Source organism: Carcharodon carcharias, chromosome 23, assembly GCF_017639515.1.
Source record: "Carcharodon carcharias isolate sCarCar2 chromosome 23, sCarCar2.pri, whole genome shotgun sequence".
Classification (NCBI taxonomy): domain Eukaryota; kingdom Metazoa; phylum Chordata; class Chondrichthyes; order Lamniformes; family Lamnidae; genus Carcharodon; species Carcharodon carcharias.
Genome location: NC_054489.1, coordinates 39,496,799 through 39,512,310, shown reverse-complemented (window position 1 = coordinate 39,512,310; position 15,512 = coordinate 39,496,799).

Genomic DNA, 15,512 nt, shown 5'->3' with positions numbered 1-15,512 from the left:
AAGGTGGTGAGGATATGGTTCATATGAACATACGAACATATGAACATGGAGCAGAAATAGGCCATTCAGCCCCTCAAGCCTGCTCCATCATTCAGTAAGATCACGTAAATAAGATGATCAGTACTGTACACAGTACTCCAAATGTGGTCTCACTCGTGCCCTGTACAACGGAAGCGTAACCTCCCTACTTTTGTATTCAATTCCCCTTGCAATAAATGATAAAATTCTATTAGCTTTCCTAATTGCTTGCTTTACTTGCATACTAGCCATTTGCAATCCATGCACTCAGACACCCAGATCCCTCTGCACCTCAGAGCTCTGCAATCTCTCACCATTTAGATAATATGTTTCTCTTTTATTGCCCCTGCCAAAATGAACAATTTCATATTTTCCTACATTAAACTCCATCTGCCAGATCTTTGCCCACTCACTTAACCTACCTATATCAGCTTGTAACCTCCTTATGTCTGCTTCACAACTTACTTTCCTACCTATCTTTGTTTCGTCAGCAAGTTTGTCAACCATCCCTTCAATCCCTTCACCCAAGTCACTTATATAAATTGTAAACAGTTGAGGTCCCAGCACTGATCCCTGTGGCAGACCACTTGTTACATCTTGCCAACCTGACAGAGACCCATTTATGCCTACTGACTGCATCTGTTCAGAGGGGCTGGGTCATGTGATAAAAATTGGAAGGAGCATGCAGCTATGGTGAAACAAAAACTGGGTCTACGGGAGTGATTCTCCCTCTCTATTGCAAGTAAGAACCTAGTTATCAGGTGTGAGGGGCTCCCGGTGTTGCTGTATGTGGCTCAGGTCTGGCCCATTCCTCACTTCTGTGCTGTGGCAGTTACCCAACCATCTTTCACTTTATCTGGAGGTCAAAAATGGACCATGTTCGCAGGGACACAATGTACATATCTCTAGATAAAGGGGGAAAACAACGTAACCAATATTGCCCTCATCTTGATGGTCACCCTTGTATGCGACTGCATTAAGCTGTGCGTAGACCCTTGGGACGCAAACACCAGGTGTCATAATGTGCTGAGGTTCTACCTGTCCCTGATGTTGTGGAGGATGGGTCTGGCCACGTTGCTGTGGAACGCTCCGAGTAGTTGGACCGTGCCGGACCACCTGTCCCTCGTGGAAAAGTTTATGCAGAGAAACACATTTGACCACAAGTCCATCAGGCAGTAGTCGGCATGTAACGACCTAGAGGCCCTGCGGGAAAAAGAGATGGTGGATCCTGTCGAATGGTTCCCCGAGCAGACTGTTAAAACCATTTGGCAGAATTCTTCATCACCAGAACTTTCAAACAAGCACTAAGATGTAGCTTGGCTGGTGGTGAGAAAGACCCTTCCCATAAGATCCTTCCTGCACACCCAGAGTTTCACCCCCTCCGCACATTGCCTCTGAGCTGGCTGTGGTGGGGAAAAGACCATTTCCCACCTCCTTCTGTAATGTGTCTTTGCAAAGGTGGTCTAGAAAGAGATGCAGTGATTTTTGTTGAAGCTCATGCTGAGCAGTTCTGTGACACAGGGCTTTGTGTTCTACAGGCTGTTCCCAGGGACCCAGACCAAGATTTACATCAACTGTAACTGGAGGATCATCAACTCGGTGAAAGACGCTCTTTGGTCTGCCCGAAACTTGCTGGTCTTCCAGTGCAACGAGTTGTCTTCGACAGACAGACTGGCACATTCCAAGCTCTACATGCTAAGGGACGCACTAAAGCTCATGGCACTGCCACAGGGTGCAATGCGAAAAGCCACTGGCTAAGGCCTTTCAGCCGTAGGGCACGAAGGGACAGGAAACTGTGTGGAACCCCTTGGGCTGAATGCTTGACATGGACTTTATACTGCAAATATCAGGAGTATTGCGATTGCAGAGGGAAGGTGAATGTTGTTGCACTTTCTCTCATATTCAATTTGAAATGTTTTGGAATGCACTTTTACAAATTTTATGAATAAAGTGGGGGAAAAAAATTAGGCGTGCCAGAAAAGGAAATGGCATTTTACAACACTTTGTGAATTCCAGCGATCTGCCTGGGAGACAGGCCTTTTGACTCCAGGCCTGTGAAATAGGGCTAGGCTATAGGCGGATTACTCCGAGTACAGAGGAATCGGGGGTGTTTTCATTCCCACATGTGGGTGGGTTTGGGTCAGATGGGGAGTAAAAATGTAATAAAAAATAAATCACAGACCCAAGCCCAACTCATCTTGAACCCGCCCTTTTCCGGTTTCATGGAGATGAGACTGGGGTTAGATGTCCAACCCACTCTCAGGAGACACATCACTGATTTAAATATTTTAATGAGGGTGCGAGCCTCAAATTTTTCTCTATTACAACTTTAGTGCAGGCCTTGGGAAATGCAACAGTTAACAACTGAACTGCCCCCATTATTAACGCCACCCTCCCACCCGCCAAAAATAGGACCCCCTCTTCATCAAACCTAATATGATCTCCGACCCACCTGAAACTCCCACATTCTTTGCCTAGTGTCATGCCCAGTAAAGATAACATATTCTTAGCTTTCAAGAAATGGACTTTATATGATGTGGACTTGTGGTAACTGCATGTATTGTCCCTCCCTCCTGTGAATCGCAGTTCCCGTGATGTACTGCGGGAGCTTCAACCAGTGAGCTCTTAGCGCGGGCAATCCAGGGAGCAAGGCCTTTCGGACGAGAGATCGGGTCTAGATGCAAGCACTCCTAGATGTCTCCGCAATAAAGTTTTACTGTTTCTTTACGAAACCTGTCTGCTCCATCGAGTCATCAGATTTGTCGACGAGGATGGGGTCAACTTCGACTGTGCACCTCGCCCTGTTACTGTGAGTAAATTGAATTTTTAAAACTACTCACCAGTCATGCCACTGTTTGGACGAATCAATCCATATGATGCTAATATTGAAGATCGGAGCCAGTTTGTTGAGAGCCTCAGATTTTACTTTGTAGCAAATGATATAACCACCGAAGAAAAGTGGAAAGTGATCCTCTAAAATCTACACAGCAGTAAAACATACTACCTGATTCACAATCAGACTGCCCGAGGGCGTCCGATTCCAAGTCATATAGCGAGTTAGTGGACCTGCTGAATGTACACTTCAAGCCAAAGCTGTCCGTGGTGATGCAACGCTTTAAATTTAATTGGCCCAGGAGAGTCCATTGCAACTTATGTGGCAAACCTCAAGCAGTTAGCAGAAAACAGCGACTTTGGGGATGCATTCAACAATATGCTGGGGGCTGGTATGTGGAGTCAAGGGTGACGTCATACAGCGCCCCTTTCTTGCTGAAATCATTATCAACTTGATTAAGCGTGCCCTAGAAATCTACCTCACCCTGGAAAGTGCTGCAAAAGATTCGCAGGCTTTGCAACACATGGATAATAGCTCTGTACTGCATGTGGGACGGGAACCTGCCGCCAAGTGTGGTGCGAAAACCAAACCTGCCAAATTAAAGCACGATTCAATGGCCACTGTAAGAAACATTAAGAAGCCTAACAGAAATGCCTCGTCAAAGACTTCAAGACAAAATTGCGCAAAATTGGAGGTGACCACGGAGCAGACACTTGTAAATTCAGAGCGGCATGATGTCATTATTGTCATAAGAAGGGACATGTGGTTAGGCAATGCCAAACAAAGATGGAGCAGCCTGCATGACAGCAAACGAACATGATCGAGTTAATGGATATAGCAAAGGCAGAAGCTGCTGATACTGATGTGCACTCCCTGTATAATGTAACTGCTGTGAAGACTGAGCTTATTATGGTGACAGTACAAGTAAATGAGAAGCCACTGTGTATGGAAGTGGATACTGGTGCCTCAACTACAGTTGTTGGAGAGCACACTTTCAGGTACCTTAATGAAGGAAGACAGCTAGTAAACCTGGAGTGGACAACCGCTAAGTTAAGAACTTACATGGGAGAATCTATTCAAGTCAAAGGCATCATCACTGTCCCAGTCTGTTGCAAGCAACAGACAGCCCAACTGCCTGTGATAATTGTGAGAGGGGAGGAACCCAGTCTTTTAGGTCTAGATTGGCTACAGAAGATAAAACTTGACTGGTCCGAGATATTTCACCTAAAATCAAATGGAAACCCAGAGCTTCTGAAGAAATACAACATGGTTTTTCGGGACGAATTAGGAAAGTTGAAAGGCATGCCTATCAAGATATATATTGATCCCCAGGCAACACCACGTTTTGTTCCAAGGCCAGACCCATGCCTTATACACTGAAAGAATATTTGGATGCAAAGCCGTGCACGTTAGTAGGCCTGGGAATAATTCAGCCTGTTCAATTCTCTGAGTGGGTTACATCCATAGTTCCAGTTGTCAAGCCCAACCAGACCATACATATATGTATAAAAACAAAAAAACTGCGGATGCTGGAAATCCAAAACAAAAACAGAATTACCTGGAAAAACTCAGCAGGTCTGGCAGCATCAGCGGAGAAGAAAAGAGTTGACGTTTCGAGTCAACTCGAAACAAGAGTTGAAATAACTCTTTCTTGGACTCGAACGCAAGTTCTGTCGAAGGGTCATGAGGACTCGAAACGTCAACTCTTTTCTTCTCCGCCGATGCTGCCAGACCTGCTGAGTTTTTCCAGGTAATTCTGTTTTTGTTTTTTCATACATATATGTGGAGGCTACAAATTGTGGGGACTACAAAAAGCAGCAAAACTCAACCCAATTGCAAGGATAGATGACTTATACTCCAAGCTGGCAGGGGGCAAGTCATAAATGAAATTAGGTATGAACCATGCCTATCAACAATTAGAATTGGATAGCACATCGAGAGAATACGTGACTATTAACACACACAAGGGTTTCTATCATTACACTTGTCTACCTTTTGGAGTCTCGTCAGCATGTGCTTTTTTCAGAGAACAATGGAGAGTCTTCTGCAAGGGTTTCCACGAGCGATTGTATACTTGGATGATGTTCTCATTACTAGGTTAACCGAGGCTGAACACTTAGCTAATCTGGAGGAGGTGCTCAGAAGGTTCCTGGAAGCTGGCGTGTGGTTAAAGAGGGAGAATTGCACAAAGCATCAGAAATGACTTATCCAGGTCACAGAATGGACCCCCAGGGGTTTGCATCCTGTGGGAGATAAAGTTCATGCAATAAAAGAATCACCATCACCATCCAATGTAACAGAGCTCAAATCCTTCCTGGGTATGATCAACTACTATTGCCGCTTCTTATCTATCTATCAACTGTTCTGGCACCATTACACTTGCTGCTAATAAAGAACCACCAATGGTGATGGGGTTCACCACAGGAAGGAGCCTTTGTGACAGCAAGGAAATCGCTGCATTCGTGTGGTTATTGGTACACTATGACCCATCGAAAGAGCTGGTGTTAACGTGTGATGTTTCTCCTTATAGTGTAGGAACTGTTTTATCACATGAAATGGAAAATGGATCATAAAGGCCCATTGGCTATGTCTCGACAAGCTGGAAAGGTCTATTCTCAGTTAGAAAAAGAAGGATTATCACTTGTATTCAGAGTAAAAAAGTGTCATGGGCAACATTTTACCATTGTGTGGGACCATAAACTATTATTCAGTGAGGATAAGGCCATTCCACCAATAGCATTAGTAAGAATACAGTGCTGGGCTCTGATATTATCTGCGTATGAGGGTAATTTAATGTTACGTCCTGGCAAACTCAGATGCACTCAGCCGTCTCCCGTTACCAGATAGTATTGTAAATACTCCTGTTCCACAAGAATTAGTGCTATTATTGAATTTCTTAGATTCTTTGCCTGTGTGTGCGAAATAAATTTGAAATTGGACAAATAGAGATCCAATATTGTCGAAAGTCAGAGACTTTGTTTTGCAAGGATGGTCATTCTCACCTATATCTGAAGGATTGAGACCATTCCATGTCAGAAACACGGAATCAAGCTGTCAAGGTGGAATTGTGTTGTATGGTTCAAGAGTTGTTGCTCCATCACAAAATAGAAAGCCACTCTTGACAGAGTTTTACCGTGCACATCCAGGCAAATCAAAGATGAAGATGCTTGTGCGAAGCTATGTCTAGTGGCCAGGTATTGACAGTGACATTAAAAGCATGGTCAAGCACTGTCGCCACTGTCAGCAACAACAGAAGTTGCCTGTTTCAGCTCCATGGCATCCGTGAAGGTGGCCTGGACTACCCTAGGTTCGACTACATATAGATTATGTAGGACCATTCTTAGGCACCATGTTCTTGTTAATTATAGATGCACATTCAAAATGGATGGATGTATACAAAGTCAAACCGCCAATGTCAAATGCAACTATCGAGAAGCTGTATCACTGTTTCAGTATACATGGCCTACTGGAAATTGTTGTTTCTGATAATGGTACAGCGTTCGCCAGCACAGAGTTTCAGGGATTTATGGATCTGAACTGAATCTGCCATATAAAGATAGCCTCTTGTCATCCATCATCAAATGGTCTAGCCAAGAGGGCTGTACAAACTTTTAACTCTGGTATAAAAAGTTATCAGAAGGCGCTCTGGACTCTCGACTTTCCCGATTTCTCTTAAGTTATCATCCAACACCACATTTGACCACATGTTCAACATAAGAACATAAGAACTAGGAGCAGGAGTAGGCAGTTCAGCCCCTCGAGTCTGCCCTGCTATTCATTACTCATTTTAGCCTCAACTCCAATTTTTCACCCTCTTCCCATAACCTTTTAATCCATTACTAATTAAAAATCTGTCTATCTCCTCAAATTTATTCAGTATCCCGGCATCCACTGCACTCTGAGGTAGTGAATTCCACAAATTCACGACCTTTTGAGAAAAGTAATTCCTCCTCATCTCTGATTTAAATCTACCACCCCTTAGCCTAAAACTATGGCCTCTCATTCTAGAATGCCCCACAAGGGGAAACATCCACTCCACGTCTACTTTGTCTTTCCCCTTTTGCATCTTATATACCTCAATTATATCTCCTCTCATCCTTCTAAACTCTAGCGAGTATAGGCCTAAACTGTTCAATCTCTCCTCATAAGGCAAGCCCCCCACATCTCTGGAATCAATCTAGTGAACTCCTCTGAACCGCCTCCAGTGCAAATACATCCTTCCTCAAGTAAGAGGGCCAAAACTGTGCACAGTACTCCAGGTGCGGTTTCACCAATGCCCTGTACAGTTGCAACAACACGTCCTTATTTTTATACTCTATTCCTTTAGCAATAAATGCCAAAATTCCATTTGCCTTCCTTATTAGCTGCTGTACCTGCATACTAGCTTTCAGTGATTTATGCATGAGGACACCCAGAACCCTCTGCACTGAAGCATTCTGAAGTTTCTCTCCATTTAAATAATAAGTTGCCTTTTTATTCTTCTGACCAAAATGGATAACCTCACACTTATCAACGTTAAACTCCATCTGCCAAATTTTGGGCCGTTCACCTAACCTGTCCGTATCCATTTGTAAATTTCTTATTTCTTCATTGCAACTCAATTTCCCACCTATTTTGGTATCATCTGCAAATTTAGCTACAGTACCTTCTATCCCTGAATCCAAGTCATTAATATAGATTGTAAATAGTTGGGGCCAAACGACTGAACCCTGTGGCACCCAACTAGTTACAGCTTGCCAACCAGAAAAAGACCCATTTATCCCGACTCTCTGCTTTCTGTTGGTTAGCCAATCCTCTATCCAAGCTAATATATTACCCCTAACTCTGTGTGATCTTATCTTGTGTATTAATCTTTTGTGCAGCACCTTATCAAAGGCCTTCTGGAAGTCCAGATATACTACATCTACAGGATCCCCATTATCCACTTTGCTTGTCACATCTTCAAAGAACTCTAGCAAATTAGTCAAACATGATTTACTCTTCATAAAACCATGCTGACTCTGATGGATTGCATTTTGACTTTCCAAATGCCCCATTACTACTTCCTTAATAATGGATTCCAACAATTTCCCAACGACAGACGTTAAACTAACTGGTCTATAGTTTCCTACTTTCTGCCTCCCCACCTTTTTGAATAAGGGCGTTATATTAGCATTTTTCCAATCCACTGGAACCTTTCCAGAATCCAGGGAATTTTGGAATATTATCACCAATGCATCCACTATCTCCGCTGCCACTTCCTTTATGACCACGGGATGTAGGCCATCAGGTCCTGGGGACTTGTCACCCTTTAATACCAACAGTTTGCTCAGTGCTTTTTCTCTAGTGATGGTGATTGTTCTAAGTTCCTCCTTCTCTATACCCTCTGCTCTACCTGTTAGTATTAGGGTGGTACTAGTGTCCTCCACCATGAAAACTGAGGCAAAATGTTGATTAAGTGTCTCTGTCATTTCTGTGTTTCCCACAATTAACTCCGCAGTCTTGTCCTCCAAGGGACCAACATTCACTTGAGTGACTCTCTTGCCTTTTATATGCCTGTAAAAGCTTTTGCTATCAGTTTTTACATTTTGCATTAGTTTTCTTTCATAACTTACCTTTGCTCTTTTTATTTTTTTGGTAACCCTTTGTTGATCTTTAAAAGTTTCCCAATCTTCCAGCCTGCCACTGACCTTTGCAATTTGGTATGCCTTAGTTTTTACCTTTATGTTACCTTTAACTTCCTTGCTTAGCCATGGATGCTTTTCCCCCCTCTTACCATCTTTCTTCCTCTTTGGAATATATTTTGCTTGGGAGGAATTGAATATCTCATTCAATATCTTCCACTGTTTATCAACTGTCCTACCTTGTAGTCTTCCTGCCCAGTCCACTCGGGCAAAATCTGCCCTCATACCTATGTAGTTACCTTTGTTTAACTCCAGAACACTAGTGTGGGACTCAAGTTTCTCGTTCTCAAACTGAACTTGAAATTCTAGCATGCTATGATCACCCTTCCCTAGAGGATCCTTTACTCTGAGATCATTAATTAATCCCATCTCATTACACAAAACCAAATCCATAATAGCCTACCCCCTAGTTGGTTCCACAACACATTGCTCCAAGAAACAATCTCTAATACACTCTATGATCTCTCCCTTGAGGCTACCCTTGCCAATTTGATTAGTCCAGTCCATTAAAATCACCCATGATTATTGCCATGCCTTTCTTACATGCTCACAGTATTTCCTGGTTTATACTGTGCCTTACTGAACTACTGTTTGGGGACCTAGAGATTACTCCCACCAGGGTCTTCTTTCCCTTGCTATTTCTTATTTCTACCCAGATTGACTCTACGTCTTACGCTCCAGTGCCTGTATCATTCCTCACTATAGCACTGATCTCTTCCTTTACTAACAAAGCTACACCACCTCCTTTTCCTTCCTGCCTATCCTTCTGAAACACTGAACCTGTTCTCCCTTTAACCATATCTCAGTAATCGCCACCAGATCATACCTGTCTATCTCTACTTGCACTGTTAATTCATTAGTCTTATTCTCAATGCCACGTGCATTCAGATATAAAGCCTTTAAGTTTGCCCTATTGTCAATTTTCCCTACTCTTATATGATTCTTTGGTGCAATATGGAATTCACACACTCTGTCCCTTCCTTTCACTTTTTGGTAACAATCAGCTTCGTCATTAACCTGCACTCTTACCCTCTCCTTAAACTTTGATTTTTTATATTTCCATGCAACTGAACCCTCCCCCCCACTATTCAGATTAAGGCCCTTTCTATGACCTTAGTTATGCGATTCACCAGGATACTGGTCCCAGCCTGATCCAAGTGGAGCCCGTCCGAATGGAATAGTTCCCTCTTTCCCCAGTACTGGTGCCAATGTCCCATGAATTCAAACCCACTTCTCCCTCAGCAATCTTTGAGCCACACATTTACCTCTTTAATCTTATTGATCCTGTGCCAATTAGCTCGTGGCTCAGGTAGTAATCCAGAGGTTATTAATTTTTTGGTTCTGTTTTTTAATTTAGCCCCTAGCTGCTCATATTCCCTCAGCAGAACCTCTTTCCTTCTTCTACCTAAATCATTGGTACCAACATGGACCACGACAACTAGATATTTCCCCTCCCACTCCAAGTCCCTCTGCAGCCCAGATGAGAGATCCTTAACCCTGGCACCAGGTAGGCAACACAGCCTTCGGGACTCTCAATCCTGGCTACAGAGAAAAGTATCTATTCCCCTAACTATACTATCCCTGATTACAACTACATTTCTCTTTTCTTCCCCCACTTGAATGGCTCCCTGTACCATGGTGCAATGGTCAGTTTGCTCATCCTCTCTACAGTCTCCGGTCTCATCCACACGTGGAACAAGAATATCGAACCTGTTGGTTAAGGTCAAGGGCTGAGGCTCCTGCAGTGCTACTTCCTGGATCCCCCTACCTGCCTCACTCATAGTCACACCCTCCTGTCCCTGACCACTGGCTGAATTTAAGGTAGTCAATCTAAGGGGTGTGACTGTCTTCTGAAACACAGTGTCCAGGTAACTCTCCCCCTCCCTGATGTGTTGCAGTGTCCGAAGCTCAGACTCCAGCTCATCAATTCTGAACCGGAGTTCCTCAAGTAACCAACATTTGCTACAGATGTGATCACTAGGAACCACAATGGGGTCCGCCAGCTCCCACATCATGCAGCTACAACGCATCGCCTGGCCATGCATCTCTATTTTATTTAATTAGTTTTTAAATTTGATTTTAAATTTCCTACTGGTCTTTAGTTTATCAATCTGTAAAATATTTCTCCTATTTACCTTTAATCTGAAAGCAAGTTAGAATAAAGATTCAAAATACACTGTATAAAATCAACTGGAATTCGCTCTCTCTGCTGAGTTGAAGCTGAAGTGTTAGGCCTCCGATCCTAGGCCCCAGTTGTCCTCTTTAATCTGGAATCAACTTAGAATAGGTAATTCAAACTAGCAGTTACTTACCAACCAATGAACTAATAGTTTTCCTGTGATGTCACTCTGTTTTCTTTTCACTCGGTGATGGTGACTACAGAGGACACTCTTCCCAGACTGCTTCACAGCGACGGTGATGGCAGAGGACACTCTTCCCAGACTGCTTCATGGCAACAATGACTGCAGGAAACACTTTTCCCAGCACCGTCAGAGTTATTGATGAAACACCATCTGTGTAAATGTTTACCCTTGGTGTTTCTGAATTTAGAGGGGAAGGTAGCCCGGAACCAGAGTAATCATAAATTTAACCATGGCATACAGAGTTACACTTACACGATCAGTGTAGTTGACATACGTGTGAAATTTCAGCAGTGGACCCTGTTGGGCTCCGGGCGTCATTATTTCAAAGGCTGGTCCATTATCTTTCCAAGTAAGAGAGGGAGATAGAATTGTCCATTGGAATGTAGATCATATCCGTGCTAGAGAGACATTCCAACAATTAACTGATTAACCTGTGATTAATGTTGAACTGTCGACTTCTGAGGAGCGTGATTGACCTAGAACAGACATTGCAGATGTTTCAGGGGAGCTCCCAAATCCTGAAACGCCCAGTTCTGATGAAGTTCTGTCTCGTACTGCAGACCCTGTGAATCCTGCTGAGGAACCTCCAGTGGTAGAGCTGCAGTGCACGAAGAGCACCTCAAAGACTTGATTTATAATTACCTGAAATTGTGTATGTGTTTGTTGGATGTTCAAACATGTTTTGTAAAGGGTAATTGTAAAAAAAAACTAAAGGGGGAGGAAATGTGGTAACTGCATGTATTTGTCCCTCCCGCCTGTCAATCATGGGTCATTTGATGTACTGTGGGAGCTTCAACCAGTGAGCTGTTAGCTCGGGCAATGGCGGGAGGGGGAGCGGAGTCTTTCAGATGAGAGATCGGGTCTCCATTATAAAGTTTTACTGTTTCTTTACGAAATCTGTCTGCTCCATCAAGTCATCAGAGGACTTTTTGAAATTGACTTTAAGAAGTGGGCAATATGCTGCAAAGATGGTTACCAAGGGTCAGGTGACCTTTTGTGATTTCTGCGCAGACAATGAATTAACTCAGCTCTCTGGAAAGTTCTTAAAATATAAATGACGGTGGGTGGAATCGTCCCAGATTTGCACTAAGTGCAGTAGCGGGAGGAAAAAGGGACGTTTTACCTGCTGGCCGCAATGGCGGGATTTTGCGCCGCATCATCTCAATCCCGCCTCATTAATCATAAATTCCTGGGAAGCACGCTGTTTCACTGGCAAACAGCCTCTTATTCACCCACCGCGCCATCACCTCGCTGCTTCCTCGTGCCGGGTGCCATATTTAAAGTGCAGCCCCGAAAGGCAAGAAGAATGCAGCCCCCCCGATTCAGTGACACATCCTTGGAATGCCTTTTGGGCACCGCGGAGGCCCGCCTTGATGTCCTCTACCCCCCAATCTGGCCATAGGATGGGCAGTAACATCACCAATCCGGCTTCGGAGGCAGTGGTCAGTGCCCACAAGAGGCCAGCCATCCCATGCAGAAAGAGGATGAACGATCTTATCCATGCCACCAGGGTAAGTCGACCATCTCATCACTCTAAACTCACACATTCTCACTCACTGCCAGATCAAGGATCATCACTCACTCTCTCATACACACACTCACATCTCTATCTGGCCTCACCTCCTCTGGAGCTCGCCTCCTCATCCCATCCATGGCTCCACTCAGCACACACACACACACACCTGGCACCCTTCTCACTTGACCGGGCATGCACCTTGCTCACACTCTCTCCGTCTGTCTATATGCAGGACAAGATCATGCACAATAAAAGGGAGAGGTCCCACACTGGGGGTGGAGTGCCGGGCATCAATATCCTCACTCCCTTCGAAGGCTGCATGTTAGAGCTGGCCGGAGAGGGCATGGACTGTTCTTGCGGCAATGGTAAGGTCAGCGCCATGCATCCAAGTGAGGATCATGCACCAGATCATCCCTCTGGCAGCTCAACTTTGAGTACACTGTTCTGTGTACCTTGACAGCCATGCACTAATAATCTCCATCTTCTCTCATGGGCACATCTGCCACTTCGCCCTCAGACAAGCTTGGCCCCTATTCCAGCTCTGGCAGCACCTTAGATGAGGGCCCTGAGGACAGTACCCTCAAAGGCCCATCACAGCACTCACCCACACCTTCCACCGGTGCAGCGACACACACCTCAGTGGGACCCTCATGTACAACAGGCTCAGGTTCACTACCTGGTGAGCACAGCACACAACCTGTGCCACAACAGGCGGAGACAGGGTCACCCAAGGTCACCGGCACTCGGAGGGCTGCTGGAGGCAAGGGATCTGCTGAGTCTGAGCCAGCCTCTGGACTCCATCCCCAATAAGTTGTTGGAGCTGCAGCGACAATCACGGGAACAACAGGAAGGGATGTCCGCTGGTCTCCTCAGATTGCAAGGCACAATGGAGAAATCCGTCCACCTTCAGCCCAGGTGATCGTACCGTCATGCCAATGCACTGAGGTCAACATTGGCAGGATGGCTGCCACCATGGAAACCTTGGTCCAGGGCTCAGCCCTCCAATGGATGCCCGTCAAGGTCATCACAGATAGGGTGTAGCAGTCAGCAGGCTGCCTCCACCTCTGCTGTGGATATCGGGGGAGCACTATGATGTAGTGGCTGGGTTAGGAAGATTAAGAAGATATAGCTGCACTGCCTGGACACAGAAGTTAATCATTTGTACATAATGTTCACTATTGTAAGTAAACTCCCAAGAATGTCTCCCTGCCTATGGCTCCTTGTCCTGATGAGCAGTGTTTCTGTCATTCAAATGTTAAAACTTGGTCCCTGCACAAGATAAAGGCAGGTGTCTCAGTCCAGGGCCTCTTTCCTGTGCTTTGTGCAGCCTTCCCATCACAATGATGGTGCACCTACACTGTCACTGGACACATCAGTCATGCCTGCACCTCGATGGGGCTTAGCATTGCTGCCAGGATGTCCTGGGCTGTCATTCTCTTTGTGTGCTCCCAGCATTTTTGAGATGCAGCTGTCCCCCATCTCATCAGCATCTGTGTCCAGTGACAGTCTGGTCCTGAAGGGTTCAGCTTATGAAGGATGCCATAGGATCAAGAGAAGTTAAAGTTTCCTCGCTGCATCTCCATGATATGACTCTGTTCACAGAGCACAAGTGAGATGCCATTAGCCAGACAGGAGTCATGCATTTACATAAGCTAATGTCAGAGGCTGGGAATCCTGCGATGAGTAACTCACCTCCTGACTCCCCAAAGCCTGTCTGCCATTTACAAGGCACAAGTCAGGAGTGTGATGGAATACTTCCTGCTTGCCTGGATGAGTGCAGCTCCAACATCCCTCAAGAAGCTTGACACCGTCCAGGACAAAGCAGTCCGCTTGATTAGCACCACATCCACAAACATTCATTCCCTCCACCACCGCCGCACAGTAGCAGCAGTGTGTGTACCATCTACAAGATGTGTTGCAGGAATTCACCAAGGCTCCTTAGATAGCACCTTCCAAACCCACAACCATTACCACCTAGGAGGACAAGGGCAGCAGACAAATGGGAACACCACCACCTGGAAATTCCCCTCCAAGCCACTCACCATCCTCACATGGAAATATATTACCGTTCCTTCACTGTCACTAGGTCAAAATGCTGGAACTCCCTCCTTAACAGCACTGTGGCTGTACCCACACCACATGGACTGCAGTGGTTCAAGAAGGCAGCTCACCACCACCTTCTCAAGGGCAACTGGGGATGGGCAATAAGTGCTGGTCCAGCCATTGAAGCCCTCATCCCATGAATGAATATATTTTAAAAAATCTATGGAGTGTCTCCACTTCATGCCGTCAAGATCCTCCTGAAATGTATGGACTCTGGGCACCCATTGACATGCCGGGAGCCTTATCACAGAGGGTATGTGCGTTGCCATTATGGAGTCAAATGTCCACAGCTGCAATGTGAGGATCTATAGTGTCTCTTCACCTCATGTCATCATCATCCTCCACGAATCTAGCAGCTATGAAGGCTTCCCGAGCATGCCTGCCTCATCTGGCCAGTGTGATGGCCTCATCGTCATCATCCTTGCCTTTGAGGACCTCCTCACCCTCATCCCCATCAACGTCAGAGGCGACGTGCAGCCCCTCCAACTCCTCCTCAGCCGGCTCCTCTCTCTGTTGCAGCACCAGATTGTGAGGATACAGCAGGCAGCGATGATGCATGACGACCTCTGTGGACTGTATTGCAGGGCTCCACTGGTCAGGTCCAGATACCGGAACCTCATTTCATGGTTTGCTCCACCGAAGTGCGAGTTGCAGCCTCGATTTAACTTCACTCTGCTGCAGTCTGAGGCCACCACATGGGCATCATCAGCCACATCCTCTGTGGGTAGCTCTTGTCCCCAAGGAGCCAACACTGCAGCCTCTCTGGGCCCTGAAAGACGCCAGGGATCTGAGAATGACTGAGAATCTAGCAGCTCATGGACACTCTCTGGGAATTCGTGCGCAGACCTGCAGGATGCACTTGTGGAGGTTCCACACCAGCTGCACATTCAGCAAATGGAAGCCCTTGTGGTTGATGTGGTTGATCACTTGTTGCCATTGAGATCTGAGCCCCACATGACTGCAGTTTATGGTACCCTGCACCTGTGGGAAACCTGAGATCTGTGCAAATCCCAGCA